Source organism: Gorilla gorilla, chromosome 12 (assembly GCF_029281585.2).
Source record: "Gorilla gorilla gorilla isolate KB3781 chromosome 12, NHGRI_mGorGor1-v2.1_pri, whole genome shotgun sequence".
Lineage (NCBI taxonomy): Eukaryota > Metazoa > Chordata > Mammalia > Primates > Hominidae > Gorilla > Gorilla gorilla.
The window spans coordinates 97,593,324-97,609,000 of record NC_073236.2 but is presented as its reverse complement, the minus strand read 5'-3'; the positions used below and the strand labels follow the sequence as shown (position 1 = coordinate 97,609,000).

Below are 15,677 nucleotides of genomic sequence, written 5' to 3'. Positions count from 1 at the left end.
TTGGAAGATGTTGTCTTTGTGGAATGGAGAAAGGGAAGAGGTTATTAAATAGGCTGAAGTGCCTTTTCAGTGTTCCTTTCACCAGATGAAGGTAATCTTCTGGCTAGGAAAATCAAAACTCCAGGCTAGTATTCGCTGCCCTAGAAGCTGAATCTGGAATTACTATTCTTCGAGGCCATTTAAATCTAGTGAAAGATTAAGTTAAACTGTTAGAATGGTGAGAGAAACAGTTTCAGCTTTGGCTGATAACGCAGTTATGTGATACCTACTGCTGGAACTGTATTTTGAGTTTTTTTATGTGCAGGTAGCTTGTATTCAGACGCCTTTCTTTTACATTTCTTGATAATAAGTCTCTACTTGGTTAATGTTCACTGATCAGTGAGCAATCTGGCCATAGGCCGTACTATATCCAGATAATATCGAGATGAGATGGATTTTTAAAATCTAAAGTAAAAAAGTAAGTCAAAGAGCAATGGGCCTATTATAGATATTAAATAGTAAAACCTATAATTTTGGCCTTCCCTTTTTCTTGGGCAGAAAAAAATTGTCGTTATATTGCTTTCAGAGTGGAAATCCTAAAATAGGAGGCAATTGAGTGTTGTGTTACTCTTTCCTCTTCAAAGGCACCTGTTGTCCATTATCTAACCTTTGATGTCTTGTAATTCCTTACTTAGGTTGGGCTCTTTTTAGAGAGACATCCATTTTTCCCTGGTTCTTTTTTAGCTCCATGCGTTGGTTTATTCACAGTAAATGTTGGACCGAAAAACTTGTCCTATATGTCCGCTGAAGGGCTGATCATATACTAAAGTAAAAATTGAGTGTCTTTTTAGGGGATGTTGTGGAGAGCTGTGCTATCTTTATACTGTATTGGGTCCTCATCCTGTAGGAATGGTGAGATCACTTTAACTTCTTTCGTGTTGGCGCTAAAGATTTCTGGAGGGCTTGTTAAAGCTTCATCTTCTGTAAGTGTTTAGGAGGAGTCTTTCTCACCAGTTGGGGCACTTAATGTTTATTTTCAAACATTGATTATGCTTTGTAATAGCTTTCTTCTTTCTTAACCAGTTTATGAGGCAAGTGATACAAAAGACCGAGAGATGAAGATGAATTGCAGTTGGGGCTCACACTTTTCATAAAGAGCGTCATTGTTGACCCTAATGTTGGATTTAAAAAATTCATTTGATGCCATGCTTTGGGTGGTATGTGATGAGACTTTTCTTTAGATATGGTGTTAATCAGGAGCAGAGGAGATATGCCTATCAGAGGAACCTGCATCTGCAGAGAGGGAAGGAAATGGTTCCTGGCAGTATTTCTGGAGCTGCTCTTGATGAAGATACTTCTCAGTGGGAGCTCTGTGCTTTCTCTTTCTGTCCCCCTTGCAAGAGTAAAACTAGGCCCCATCTTAATTGAAACCTTAAAGGGGTGGGGGAGGAGTAGTGCTGGTATATTTTACTGGTAGTCTTTAAGCGGAGCTTTGCTCAGCTCTTGCCAAATTGCTTGTTTCTGTTCTCTGCAGTTAATTAGCCTAGAGCTTAGAGTTACATTGATCTTTATTTTATCATCAGGAGAGCCATGAATATAAAGGCAAGCACTTCTACTCTAGTAGATGTTTAAAAACTTTTTTTTTTTTTTAAACAAACGAAGTCAAAACGTGAAGTTCTTCTGGGGTTACAAGTATTGAAAGGATTTATTCTCAGAGAAGTATGTGTGTATTTCCTTTTACATATTAGATAGATTCTTGAAAAATGGTGAAAAAACTACATTTTTATAAGCAGAAAAATTGAGTACTTTATAAACAGAATAATTTTAGAGAAGAGATTATTTAAGAGAATCCTATAGTGACTCATTTTGTGAAGTGAAAACTTAAAATTCAAACTGTACCCTTGATTGTTGCATGTTTAGATAAGAAATCCACTGTGTTATGTGCATTTTATAAGATGTCTAATGGCAAATAAGACTAGGTAGTGGTTTTTTAAATCATAGGAATGATAGGTGATTGGCCATTTTATAAATGCCACATTGAAGTTACATGGTACTGGTTATATTATCTTTGTTTTACATAAAAAACAAGTGAAGAATTCTTTTAATCTCCGCAGCTGATGAATTTCAGGCAAGTTGGCTGGCAGGTGCTTGTACTCTGGAATTTCCCTTAGGTATTATTAATGTATCTTTTAATCCACGAATTATGGTAACTTAAGGCAGCACTTTAGAAACCTTTTTTTTTTTTTAAACTTAGGAGAGAAAAGTACTCAATTACCTTGATGTCTTGCCTCTAAATCACTGCATATAGATACCCATGTGCAAAATGTATATACTGTATATATTTTAAATCTCAGGTCTATGTGCGAAAGTGGGAAACTATTCATACAGCTTTTACCGATTTTTTATAAGGCAGGGATTGGGTGCATTTCATGCTTAATCTTTTTAGAATCTCTTTCATAATAGAGGTTTAATTTTAAGACTTTTATCTTGGAATTAACCTAGAGATTAGTCTGTTTTCACTTGAAAGAAACCTTATACCTAACCAGTCAGCTTTAAATTTTTCTGCCTCAAAAGTTGAACAACAAAACTTAAAATCTTCTTCCCCCTAAGAAAAATCATAGTGAATGAAATTGTTGGATTAGGATCTATAAGAAACAACATTCTGGGTACAGGTTGTAAATGTGAACAAGTCTAGCAGTATGCTTCAACTTACGGACTATTCAGAAATTAGTCTTTTTAACATCACATGGTTAGAACTGTGATTTCTCATCACAGATAATAGTCTTGCTTTCTTAAAGGAACAATGCTGTATATGATTTTCACATATTAATCTAAAGCATTCCTTATTTACATGAAAATGTTTTTCATGTAATATTTGGAGAGGTTTTTTTTTAAAACTTTTTTTATTGGTTGCCTCTTGAAGGGTTCAAGATAGACTTAAGTTGTGTAACCGGACATGAGTAGTAACTCTTAAATGGTTAGTAGAGCATCTTCAACATGAGTTAGCTAGAGTGTTTTTCAACATATGTATGGATTAACATCGAACATGGGCTAGCACTGTGCTTGGTGGTTCTTATGGGAAAGACAAGTAAAAGACATGCTTTTTGCCCTTTAGGAGCTTACTGCCTGGTTTTTAAGTAAGTACCATGACCAGGTGCAGTGGCTCAGGCCTGTAGTCCCAGCACTTTGGGAGGCTGAGGTGGAAGGATCGATTGAGCCCAGTAGTTTGAGACCAGCCTGGGCAACATAGCAAGACCCTGTCTCTGCAAAAAAACAAAAATAGGCATAGTGGCATGTGCCTGCAACCCCAGCTACTTGGGAGGCTGAGGCAGGAGGATCACTTGAGCACAGGAGTTCAAGGTTGCAGTGAGCTATGATTGTACCACTGCACTCCACTGGGCCACAGAGCAAGCCTCTGCCTCTAAAAAATAAATAAATAAATAATGTATGTACTGTATGTAGAGATATTTATTATTAAGCCTAAGTACCAGAAATGGGGATGAAGGGAGGAAGCACCATTTAGAATGCTGTGCTATGTTTCAAGCAAGTAACTTCTGAGAGAACATTTGTTGATTGCTAGATTTATTTCTGCAGAGCTTGGCTTTTTAAAACAATGAAATAATTTAGCAGTTTAAATTCTAGGGAGTCTTTTTCTGTCTTATGTGTGAGTTGGAATAACATGTAGCAAAATACTGTATTTTGTATGTGGGAGTCCATTTCTGTAACATGTAAAACTTAAATATTCATAAGAAATTTTAGAAAAATATTTTGATTTTTAAAATAGATTTTAATACTTGTAAAAAGTTTAGGGAAAGAATCTACTTCATCTAGTATTACCTCAGTGTGGAAGATTCCCACATCTATAGTATATTTCTTTTTGTGTGTGTGTCTGACAGAGTCTTGCTCTGTCTCCCAGGCTGGAGTACAATGGCACGATCTCAGCTCACTGCAACCTCTGCCTCGTGGGTTCAAGTGATTCTCCAGCCTCAGCCTCCTGAGTAGCTGGGATTACAGTTGTGTACCACCACACCTGGCTAATTTTTGTATTTTTAGTAGAGACAGGTTTTCACTATGTTGGCCAGGCTGGTCTCAAACCCCTGACCTCGGGTGATGGCCACTCACCTTGGCCTCCCCAAGTTCTGGGATTACAGGTGTGAGCCACTGTGCCTGACCCTATAGTATATTTGTATGTCTGTGTATGATCTCTTGTCCTTTAGCTGTCTTAGGCTTTTATAATGCCTTAGTTTTGCATGCTGTATATGATTTTTAAATATTATTTTAAAGCATTCCTTGTTTACAATTTACAAAGAGCTTTTATCTCATTTAATTTGCATACTAACCTTGGGAGATAAATTGTTATACTTTAATAGGTGAAAAAGGTCTAGAGAGTGGTTTTTTTTTTTTTTTTTTTTTTTTTTTGAGACAGAGTCTTGCTCTGTTGCCCAGGCTGGAGTGCAGTGGCGCAATCTCGGCTCACTGCAGCCTCTGCCTCCCGGATTTAGGCAGTTATCTGCCTCAGCCTCCCTAGTAGCTGGGATTACAGGTTCCCGCCAGCATGTCCGGCTAATTTTTGTATTTTTAGTAGAGACGGGGTTTCACCATCTTGGCCAGGTTGGTCTTGAACTCCTGATCTTGTGTGATCCACCCACCTTGGCCTCCCTTACAGGTGTGAGCCACCGTGCCTGGCCGTGTTTTTGTTTGTTTGTTTTTCTTTGTTTGTTTGTTTTTGAGACGGAGTCTTGCTCTATTGCCCAGGCTGGAGTGCAGTGGCACCATGTTGGCTCACTGCAGCCTCTGCCTCCCGTGTTCAAGCTATTCTCCTGCCTCAAGCCTCCCGAGTAGCTGGGACTACAGGCACCCGCCACCACACCTGGCTAATTTTTTGTATTTTTAGTAGAGATGGGGTTTCACTGTGTTAGCCAGGATGGTTGTGATTGCCTGACCTTGTTATTTGCCTGCCTCGGCCTTCCAAAGTGCTGGGATTACAGACGTGAGCCACCGCACCTGGCCAAGAGTGTGTTATTTTTTTAAAAGGTTAAGTCCAGGTTTTTTCTTTTTTTGTATGGTTGGGAGTGTTTGTATCTATATTATTTTTATTTTATTTTGTTTTGTTTTTTTGAGACAGTTTCTGTCGCCCCAGGCTGGAGTACAGTGGCACAGTCTTGGCTCACTGCAACTTCTGCCTCCTGGATTCAAGCGATTCTTGTGCCTCAGCCTCCCGAGTAGCTGAGATGACAGGTGTGCACCACCGCACCCAGCTAATTTTTGTATTTTTAATAGGGATGAGGTTTTGCCATATTGGCCAAGCTGGTCTTGAACTGCTGTCCTCAAGTGATCCATCCACCTCAGCCTCCCAAAGTGCTGGGATTAGAGGTGTGAGTCACCATGCCCAGCATCATATTATTTTTAAATAAAACACCATACAAAGGAAAAAAGAATAGAAAAATAAATTATCTTTAGCCCATTTGTATGCAGCTGATGTTAACATGTTGATGTACTTGTTCTTAGTCTTTTCCTATGCTTAGTTTTTTAATAGTTAAAATCATACTGCAGACATAATTTTGCATTCTGTTTTTTTCGTTGGATCCTAACCTTTTTTTTTTTTTTTTTCCACTTGAACTCAGATTTTTCTGATGGAGTCCAGTGGTCTTTTCTCTACTCCAATACTGACTCTTTATAACCGTCAGGTACATACCTGAATCTGAACTTCTCTCCTGAATCAGCTTCTTTTCCTTATTTCCCACTGACTGTATCACCCAGTTTGAAATTTCAGAATCATGTTTTGATTCTTTGCCATTTTTGCCTAGGGCATTAGAATCTCTTCTAAGACTTGTCAATTCTTGTCACCTTTTCTCATCCCTTTTCTTTTCCACCGCTATAGTTCAGGTACTTATTATTCGATGCATGGATTATTGCATGGCGTCGAGAATCTCCACCTGTCCAGTTTATTTTGTACAGGGCCCTCAGATTAATCTTCCTAAAGCCATGCTTTGATTGTGCCATTCACCCTCTCAGATTGCTTCATTGCTTTAATGACTACATTCAAACATCTTAGCCTCTTAACATCTTCTCAAGTCCTCTGTCATCTCTTTCTACTGTCTTACCATGTTCTGACCAAAATGACCTATTTCTTATTCCTCACATTTTCATCTTTTCATCCTGATGACTATTCTCAATACCCTTCAAGGCTCAACTCAAATATTATTTCCTTTCTAAAAACGTTTACTTCTTTTCATTCCCAGCCCAAAGTATTCTTCCTTGAACACTTGATAGGACCACTCTTGGGGTACTTATTGCAGAATGTTTATTCCAATAGTTATAAGGTGAAAGTAATTATTACAGATCTTAAAATTGTTATGTCTTATTTCCCTGAGCCAAATTGGTTTTATTTTTATTTATTTATTTTTTTATGAGACAGAGTTTTGCTTTGTCGCCCAGGCTGGAGTGCAGTGGTATGATCTCAGCTCACTGCAACCTCTGCCTCCTGGGTTCAAGGAATTCTCCTGCCTCAGCCTTCTGACTAGGTGATGTTACAGGTGTATGCCACCACACCCAGCTAATTTTTGTATTTTTAGTAGAGACGGGTTTCACCATGTTGGCCAGGCCTGTCTCGAACTCCTGACCTCAAGTGATCTGCCCGCTGAGGCCTCCCAGAGTGCTGGGGGATTGCAGGTACCATGCCTAAGCCAAATTATAAACCTCTTGAAGGCTGTGTTGAAGGTTTTATTGAAGGCTGAAACTCTCATGTGTCTTTGAAGTCTTGCAGTGGAGATTTCATGATCCAGTAAAATGTGGAGGAAATAAATTAGGGACTAGTATATAGTTGACAACTTAACAACCTTCACTTTCATACCTCTTTTTTTTTTTAAAAGAAATGACATTTGAAGACCAAAAGATTGTAATACACAATCTCAGAATAAAAAATTGTAAAATTACTTTAAAAATTAAATATGGCTCACGCCTGTAATCGCAACAGTTTGGGGGGCTGAGGTGGGCGGCTCACTTTAGCTCAGGAGTTTGAGACCAGCCTGGGCAACATGGTGAGACCCCGTCTCTACCAAAAGTACAAAAAAATTAGCCAGGCATGGTGGTGCACGACTGTGGTCCCAGATACTCGAGAGGCTGAGGTGGAAGGATTGCTGGAGCCTGGGAGGTGGAGGTTGCAGTGAGCTCAGATCACACTACTGGGCTCCAACCTGGGTGACACAGCGAGACCCCGTCTCAAACAAGCAAACAAACAAACAAAAACTCGTTATGTTCTTATTTCTCATTTCACCTGAAATAAGTGAAATGTTCTAGACTTTATTGGGAATGTGATAAAGAATTCTGTGCCAGATTCTAAGGTATTTTCAAGTACAAGTCATGTGCATGACCTATTAATGGTTTTTGAAATCAGTTTAGTAGTGGTCAGGACCAACATTAGAAAAATGAGGAGAAAAAGGAAGAGATAATGTAAAATATCGGTACTTCGTGTGATATTGCTTCATGGAACATTTAATTTCAGTTACATATATTTGTCTTAGATTTCAGTGTAAAATTTCTGTTGGTCACAATCAGATGAAAAATACATTTTTAGTGGCTAATCCCTATCTTTGAGAGAATAGGTGGAAAGGTTGACATACATGAAAAGGTGGATGAACAATCAGAAGTAATCATTGCGGGCTATGTCTTTGACAAGTTTTTAGAGTCTGAATATAATTAGAATATGTTTAACAGCAGCAGCAGCAGAAAGATATTTATTAGTTCTAGAATCAGTGTAATTCAGGCAAACTCAGTATGTAAAGAAGTGATTTTATAAAACTGGTAGGGCTAGGGTATGTTTACCTTGCAAATCAATTCTTTACTTTGAAAGAGAATTTTCAGGCCAGGTGGTATAGCTCACACCTATAATCCTAGCACTTTGGGAGGCCAGGGTAGGAATATCACTTGAGGCCTGGAGTTCAAGACCAGTCTGGGCCACATAGTGAGACCCTGTCTCTACCAAAAAAAAAAAAAACACAAAAATTAGCTGAACGTGGTGGTGCATGCCCAGCTCCTTGAGAGGCTGAGGTGAGAGGATCGCTTGAGCCCAGGAGGTGGAGGCTGCAGTGAGCTATGATCATGCCACTGCACTCCAGCCTGGGCAGCAGAGCGAGCAGCGAGACCCTGTCTCAAATAAGAAAGAGGATTTTCCTTGTTTGTAGTGTGGTGAGTATCCCCCGTGTGATGCCTGTCACGTGAGAGATCCCTGGGAGCCAAAAACAACAACTGCAAAAAAGAGGATTTACCATATTGCTATATTTTATTTTTAAGCTGATCTGATGGAGTTGTCTGTGTCTTGACTGGTTCCCCGCTTATTTGCTGAAATAGATTTTTTCCCCAGGAAGCTGTCCCTAATTGGTACACTCAAACCATTGCACTATAGCGCTTCTAAAGTGGAGGGGGCTGAGCACTTACACCTAAGGGATCTGGGAGTATAGGCAAAAGTTGAAATCTATTTAACTTTAAAATTTATATGATTGTTTTGCAGCCATTATAATAAAGATTTGTTTAGACAGGAATCATCAATAGGTGCTAAATCTAGGGGGATATTTTGGTGAGAAGCAGGATGTCTGCATGGTCTTAAATTTCTCCCCATATAATGCTTATTACTTGTAAGGGGGGGAAACAGTAACTCAATATGGTGGTGAAATCAGACAACACCTTGTGTGCATGATCAAAATAAATATCACCAATGGATTTGTGTGTCTCTGCATGTGATACCCTGAAAAGAGCACATCAGTTACAGTGTTTTTCAGCCATGAATTCATAGCCTGAATCTAATCATGAGGAAATTTTAAACTCCAGATGGGGAACATCCTATTTTTTAAAACGTCGGGGAGCTGGGTTTTTTTTTTTTTTTAATATTATAAAGACAAAGTCTGTGGAAACATTCCAGACTAAAGAAGACTTAAGAGATGTGGTAACTAAATGAACTACCTGATTTTAGACTGGATCTTGTATAGAGGGGAAAATACAATAAAGGATATTATTGGATCACTTGGCAAAATTGGAATGTGGATGGTGGTAAGTATTGCATTAATGTTTATTGAACTTGGTAACTGTCTTCAGGTTATGTAAGAGAATATTTTTATTCTTAGGAAATACATAACAAAGTTTTTATGGAGAATGGTCCATGATGTTTATAGCTTATATTCAAATGGTTTAGGAAACAAAGGTAATACATATATGGGGGTTTTTTGTTTTGTTTTGAGATGGGGTCTTGCTCTGTCGCCCAGGCTGGGGTGCGGTGGCATGATCTTGGCTCACTGCACCCTCTGCCTCCCGGGTTCAAGCAGTTATCCTGCCTCAGCCTCCCGAGTAACTGGGATTACAGGCACATGCCACCATGCCCGGCTAGTTTTGTATTTTTAGTAGAGATGGAGTTTCACTATGTTGGTCAGGCTGATCTGGAACTCTTGACCCCAAGTGATCTACCCACCTAGCCTCCCAAAGTGCTGGGATTACAGGCATGAGCCACCACACCCGGCCATATGTGTTTTATATATACACACAGATACGTGTACATATAGAGGGAGGGAGGGACAGAGCATGCATGTGTGCATGTGTGTAAATAAAGCCAACGGGTAAAATGTTAATAATAGGTTAATTTGGTGAAAGCTATGTGGATATTCTTTGTACTGTTTTTGTTCTTACAGCTTTTCTGTGAGTTTGGAATCATTTTCAAATGAAAAGTTTAAAAAAATTGTATGAACTTTGCATTATACTTCATAGTATAGCATTAAAAAAAATTGGAACTATCCTGTCTTCCAGAAAATTACAGGCAAACCCTTGAGATAAAACTGCGGCTCCAAGAATATGTTCCGTGTATATATCATGTGGCTTCCTTTTATCCCTAAGCCTCAGTTTGAGAAACATGTCTCTGGACCAGAGGTAGCTGTGGTTCAGATTTAGCCAACAGACATATTTTGTTTGGCCCTTTTGAGTGTTTTAAAAATAGGGAGATTTCACATAACAATGTGGATGTTTGGTTTCTATTGAAAAATAGGGTGATCTTGTCACTCTGGACTTGTATTCCATTCCAGATGGTCTGTATATTCGCTAAGTGGTGTGCCAGGTGCCCTCAGTCCCTACCTTACATGCAGCTTGTTTTAGTCATTTCTTTCCTGGCCTCTATAGACCTGTCTTTGCAACCTTTACCTAGCCCAAGAGGTGATGAAAGTGCCTGTCTTCTTTATACTATAACAATTTGAGAATTAAATTGCTAAATGGATGCCCTATCACCCTCTAACATTTTAGTGTTTATTTCCTGTAAGTAAGGCTTTCTCCTACACAACCGTATTACAACCAACAAAATCAGGAAGTGTTGATACATTACTAATTCTCAGACCTATTCTAGTTTCACTAATTGTCTCAATAATGTCTTTTATAGCAAAAAGGTCTAGTTCACAATTACATGTTGAATTTAGTTTTCATGTCTCTTTAGTCTCTTTGATATGGAACAGTTCCTTAGTCTTCCTTGGGTTTTGTCACCTTGACACTTTGGAAAGTTGCCCTCCAGTTGTTTTGTAGACTGTCCCTAAATTTGATGTTTCATCCTGATTAGATTCAAATTATGCAATTTTGGGAGAAATGCCACAGAAGTGAAGCTGTGTTTGTCTCATTGCATCCTATTAGGTGGCACACAATTTTTATTTATCCCATTACTGATGATGTCCATTCTGATCACTTGGTGTCTGCTAGACTTGCCCACAATTTTACAATTTTAATAATTGCAAAATTATTTTTCTTGTTTTACTTGTTTTAGCTGGTAGTTAATAGCTATTTCGTAAAATGTGCTTTGAAACTATGTAAATATTCAGTTCTTCATCAGATCTTCAGTTTATTGGTTTATATCTGTATGGACTCAGGTTTCTTATTTTTTTATTTTTATTTTATTTTGTATTTTAGACAGGGTCTCACTCTGTTGCCCAGACTGGAGTGCAGTGGTGCGATCACGGCTCACCGCATCCTCCACCTCCCGGACTCAAGCGATTCTCCTGCCTCAGCCTCCTGAGTAGCTGGGTTTACAGGCACACGCCACTACCACTTGGCTAATTTTTGTATTTTTAGTAGGGATGGGGTTTCACCATGTTGGCCTGGCTGGTCTCAAACTCCTGACCTCAAATGACCTACCTCAGCCTCCCAAAGTGCTGGGATTACAGGTGTGAGCCACCGTGCCTGGCCAGGTTTCATATTTTTTTGATGGGTTATAATCCATTACTATTTATTTTGATGCTTAAATTGACCCTGTTTTGGCAAGTAGATACCCCTGTAAACTGTCTTCTTTGTTCTTTTGCCATGTTCTCATCATTCTTTGAAGACTTTCTTGTTTTGTGACACAATAAGATGATCCAGGTTCATCTTGTGCTCTTTTTGCTCCAGCCCTAGAATCAGCCATTTTTGCCAAGGAGCCCTACTTCTTTTATGGAGAAAGGTATTTAGAAACCAAGCTCTATGTGCTAGTTGTGTTCAATGCTGCTGGAGTCCTCGTCACAGTAGTTAAAATTAAGGAATATATTTATGTACATATGTGTGTGGCAATATATAGATATAATTACAGCTATATTTTTACAACAGCGTAGGGTTAATTTTAGTTTCCTCCTTTTACATATAGTTACTTCCCCAACAGAAACCTGGCTTCCATTATGCTTAACGTATTTATTTATTTGATGAGTCCTCCCCTACATAATCAATCTCCTGTCTCCACTGGTTTCTTTTTTTTTTTTTTTTTATGTAGAAAAATTCTTCTTTTTTTTTTATTATACTTTAAGTTTTAGGGTACATGTGCACATTGTGCAGGTTAGTTACATATGTATACATGTGCCATGCTGGTGCGCTGCACCCACTAACTCATCATCTAGCATTAGGTGTATCTCCCAATGCTATCCCTCCCCCCTCCCCCCTCCACTGGTTTCTACTTCCTTGCTTGTTCAGGTTCTGATTGAACCTGTGCTGGGCTGCCCCCTCATCTTGTGCCGACATTGTCATCCCACCAGGGCTCCAGAATCCTGTGCCAGACTGCCTTTCTCATCCACCCGGTTGTGGATACCCTGCACTAAACTGACACCCCATACTGTGCTGCTCCTCTGCCAGAATGACCTCCTTACACACTTGCCTTGCACTGGCTGCCTTGATAGCTTTAGGACTGAACTATGGGGGAAGGGGAGATGCCTAATCATTTTTAGAGAAAACAATAGCTTTAATGAAAAAATTGAAAGCTATAGCTTTTCCACCAAATATCACAAATATTTATTTTATATCACTTCCCAAATCTTGTTTATATGTCTATTAGTCTGCTAGAGCTACCATACAAAATTACTACAGACTGGGTGGTTTAAACAACAGAAACATATTTTCTCACAGTTCTGGAAGCTAGAGGTCAGAAATCAATGTTTCATCAGGTTTGATTTCTTATAACACCTTCCTGCCTAGCTTGTAGGTTGCCATCTTCTGTGTCCTCATGTGGCCTTTTTGTGTGCACATATCACTGGTGTCTGTGTGTCCAGATTTCCTCTTCTTATAAGGATACCAGTTGTATTGGATGAGGCCCCCCCACACCCCACTGCCTGTCTCCACCAAAAGTACAAAAAATTAGCCAGGCATGGTGGTGCACGCCTGTGATACTAGGTACTCAGGAGGCTGAGGTGGGGAGATTGCTTGAGCCTGGGAGGTGGAGGTTGCAGTGAACTGAGATCACACCACTGTGCTCCAACGTGGGTGATGGAGTGGTGACTGAAACTAATTATAGCTCCCAGAATGGAAATCTAATGATTTAACTAATATTTATTAAGTAAATACTACATGCCAGGCATTGTTTTCATACTGGGAATATGTCAGTGAACAAAACAAAAATCCCTGCTCTCATGAAGCTTGTATTATTGTGAGGGAAGATAGACAATAAAGAGTTTTAATTAAATTATTCACTGTTAGGAGGTCAGTGGCTTCTGTATAAACAATTGATGTGTACATTGTCGGTTATAAGCACATGATCCTTTTTTCTTAGATGGTGGTGATATAACCTGTGTGGGATATGGTTATGTCAGATTATACAGAAAAGTAATCTTGGGGATACAAAACAGGTAGTTACAACATTGATAGCTGTCCTAGGACTACTTTGTTATCATACATCTTAGTCACTGTATCTGATTTTGATAGGTTTTTGGTATATGTATATGTATGTATAAAATACACATATGCTTTTTGCAGGCTTCCATTCTCAGTTCCTTTTTTTAAAATCGTTTATATTTAAGGTATAAATATAGTACTGTGTATACAAGTATAAATAATATACTATGCTACCTTTATGGTTGGACATATATTTCTTTCTATTTTTAGTATTTTTTTCTTATTAAATAATCTGGCTGTATTTCAATAACATCTTTTTTTTCAGGTTAATTATTATAGGTCACTGTTTATCAATCTGGATTCAGGACCTATATCCAGTCACTAGAGAATTCTCAGGATGCTGGGGAGGTCTTAAAACAGCTGTTTGTGGGTGGTTGTGTTGGTAGAGGCAAAATGTGGGTTGTACGACCAGGATGAGGTCACCTCTTTCACCTTCTGGCCCTCTTTCTTTCCGGACTTTAACACCTACTTTGGTACTTAAAGCAATTTGGGCTATTTGCTGTGCTCTGAAGAGTTGTTTAGTAGTAGCACCTATAAGATGGTGTTAAATGTTTTTTGAATGAGTCTATGTCACAGCAACAAAGAAAGAGTTGTTTTCAGTAGTTTGAAAACCACTGATACGGTTTTTATCTCACTCTATTCTTACTTAACCTGTATATGGCCACCAGGTTATTCATTCTAACACACTGTTTTCTTTATTATTATTATTATTATATTTTAAGTTTTAGGGTACATGTGCACAACGTGCAGGTTTGTTACATATGCATACATGTGCCATGTTTGTGTGCTGCACCCATTAGCTCGTCATTTAACATTAGGTATATCTCCTAATGCTATCCCTCCCCCCCTCCCCCCACCCCACAACAGGCCCCGGTGCTAACACACCATTTTCGTTGTCACTCCCTGGTTTAAGAACTTTCATCTCAAGTTTCTATGAGATAAACTCTAGTATGGTGTCCAAGTTGTCCTGCCACCTGGCTCTCACCTACTTTTCCAGCTTCACCCCTTACTGCGCCCCCTACATGGATTCCCTCTGTATCCCTTTTCTTGCTTAGTTTTTTGTGAACTGCTTTCTTCTTATACCGTTATTTATTTAATATCTCTCCTTTCTCTTACTAATTCCTGTTTATCCAAAGTAGTTTAAGTCCATCTCTTCTTTTGACCACTTTAATCCACAGGGATTTTCTGTCCTATTTTCTGAAATCTAGCACATTTGATTTTCCTTACAGAGATCAATCATATATTTGCCTTATGTTCTTAAGTCATATGTAGCCCTTTAAGTATTTCATGTTTATCTTGTCTCTTCAATTAGGAAATACATTTCTTAAGGACAAGAATGTGCCTTATACTAGGTTGAATGTATTGCCTTTTGAGTGGTAACTGCTCTCATATCCAGTGCCTAACCGCTTTGGCCGATGGGAAAACCATAGGATCAGTGGATTGATACAATTCTCTTTAACTTTTTGTTTTTATGTAATCTGATTTTCTCTCCTTTGTGCAATGATACATCTGTGACATATTGGCAAAATCATTGGTCCTGGAATAATATAATAGCTGAGCATATATTGATTTTTTTTTTTTCATTTTATAAAGAAACTGAGTTGAAGAGAGGGAAAATAATTTGCTCAGGATTAGGGGTTGACAGACTACCACCTTCTGGCCAGCCTGGTCTCTTTTTCTTTCTGTCTGAGAAAATGGTTTGTACGTTTTTAAGTAGTTGAAAAATAAAAATATTGGGACACGTGAAAATTATATGAAATTCAGATTTCAATATCCATAAATAAAATTGTATTGGAACACAGCCGTACTCATTTACTTAGGGATTGTCAGTAACTGCTGTCACGTGACACTGGCAGCATAGAGAGTAGTAGTAACAGAGACCAAATGGCCTGCAGAGCCTAAAAATCTCTGCTGTCTGGTTTTTTATAGAAAAAAGTTTTCAACCCTTGCTTAAGGTTGAAACTTGTTGAGCCATGATTTACTTCTAGGCAGTTAGAGAGACTTACTTAACTATACTCTCCTGAACATAGCATGGGGTCTTTGGGGAACTGCTAAGTAAATATTAATAATTGAGTATAGAGATGAGAGATGAAGGCAGGAGAGGACCATATCACTGATTATCTTCAGCGTCATGCTGAAGAGTTTGGCTTTGGGCCTGAAGGTGATGGGGGAAACCACTAAAGGACATGTAATCAAGTTTGGATTTTAGAAAGTTTAGTCTGCTGGTACTGGGGAGAATGAATTGGAGCAGACAATATTGAAAATAGGAATATCAGTGTGGAGTTTTTGCAGTAATCTAGGAGAGACATGAAGGGCCTGAAACAGGTCTTCCCTCTGGTTTTCTTCAGTAGTGGGATAGGAGATACAGACAGATTAAAAATTAGAGGAAAAATCTACAAGAGTCTGTTATGAATCAGGCACTTTATGCATATGATTTTAAGTGTTCATAGTAACTCTGAAATATCATTATTTTATAATACCAATTAAAAAGTCCCCAAAAAACTGTAAGTGGGATAACTGGAGTTTGATCTTTAAAAAGTCTATGCTTTTTT

At 38.7% G+C, this 15,677-nt stretch overlaps 1 protein-coding gene across 4 annotated transcripts in view; it reads left to right on the top strand.

The window, feature by feature from the left end:
- EML4 (EMAP like 4) overlaps positions 1–15,677 on the top strand; it is a 167,777-nt gene that overhangs the window by 1,109 nt on the left and 150,991 nt on the right. The window lies entirely within an intron of this gene.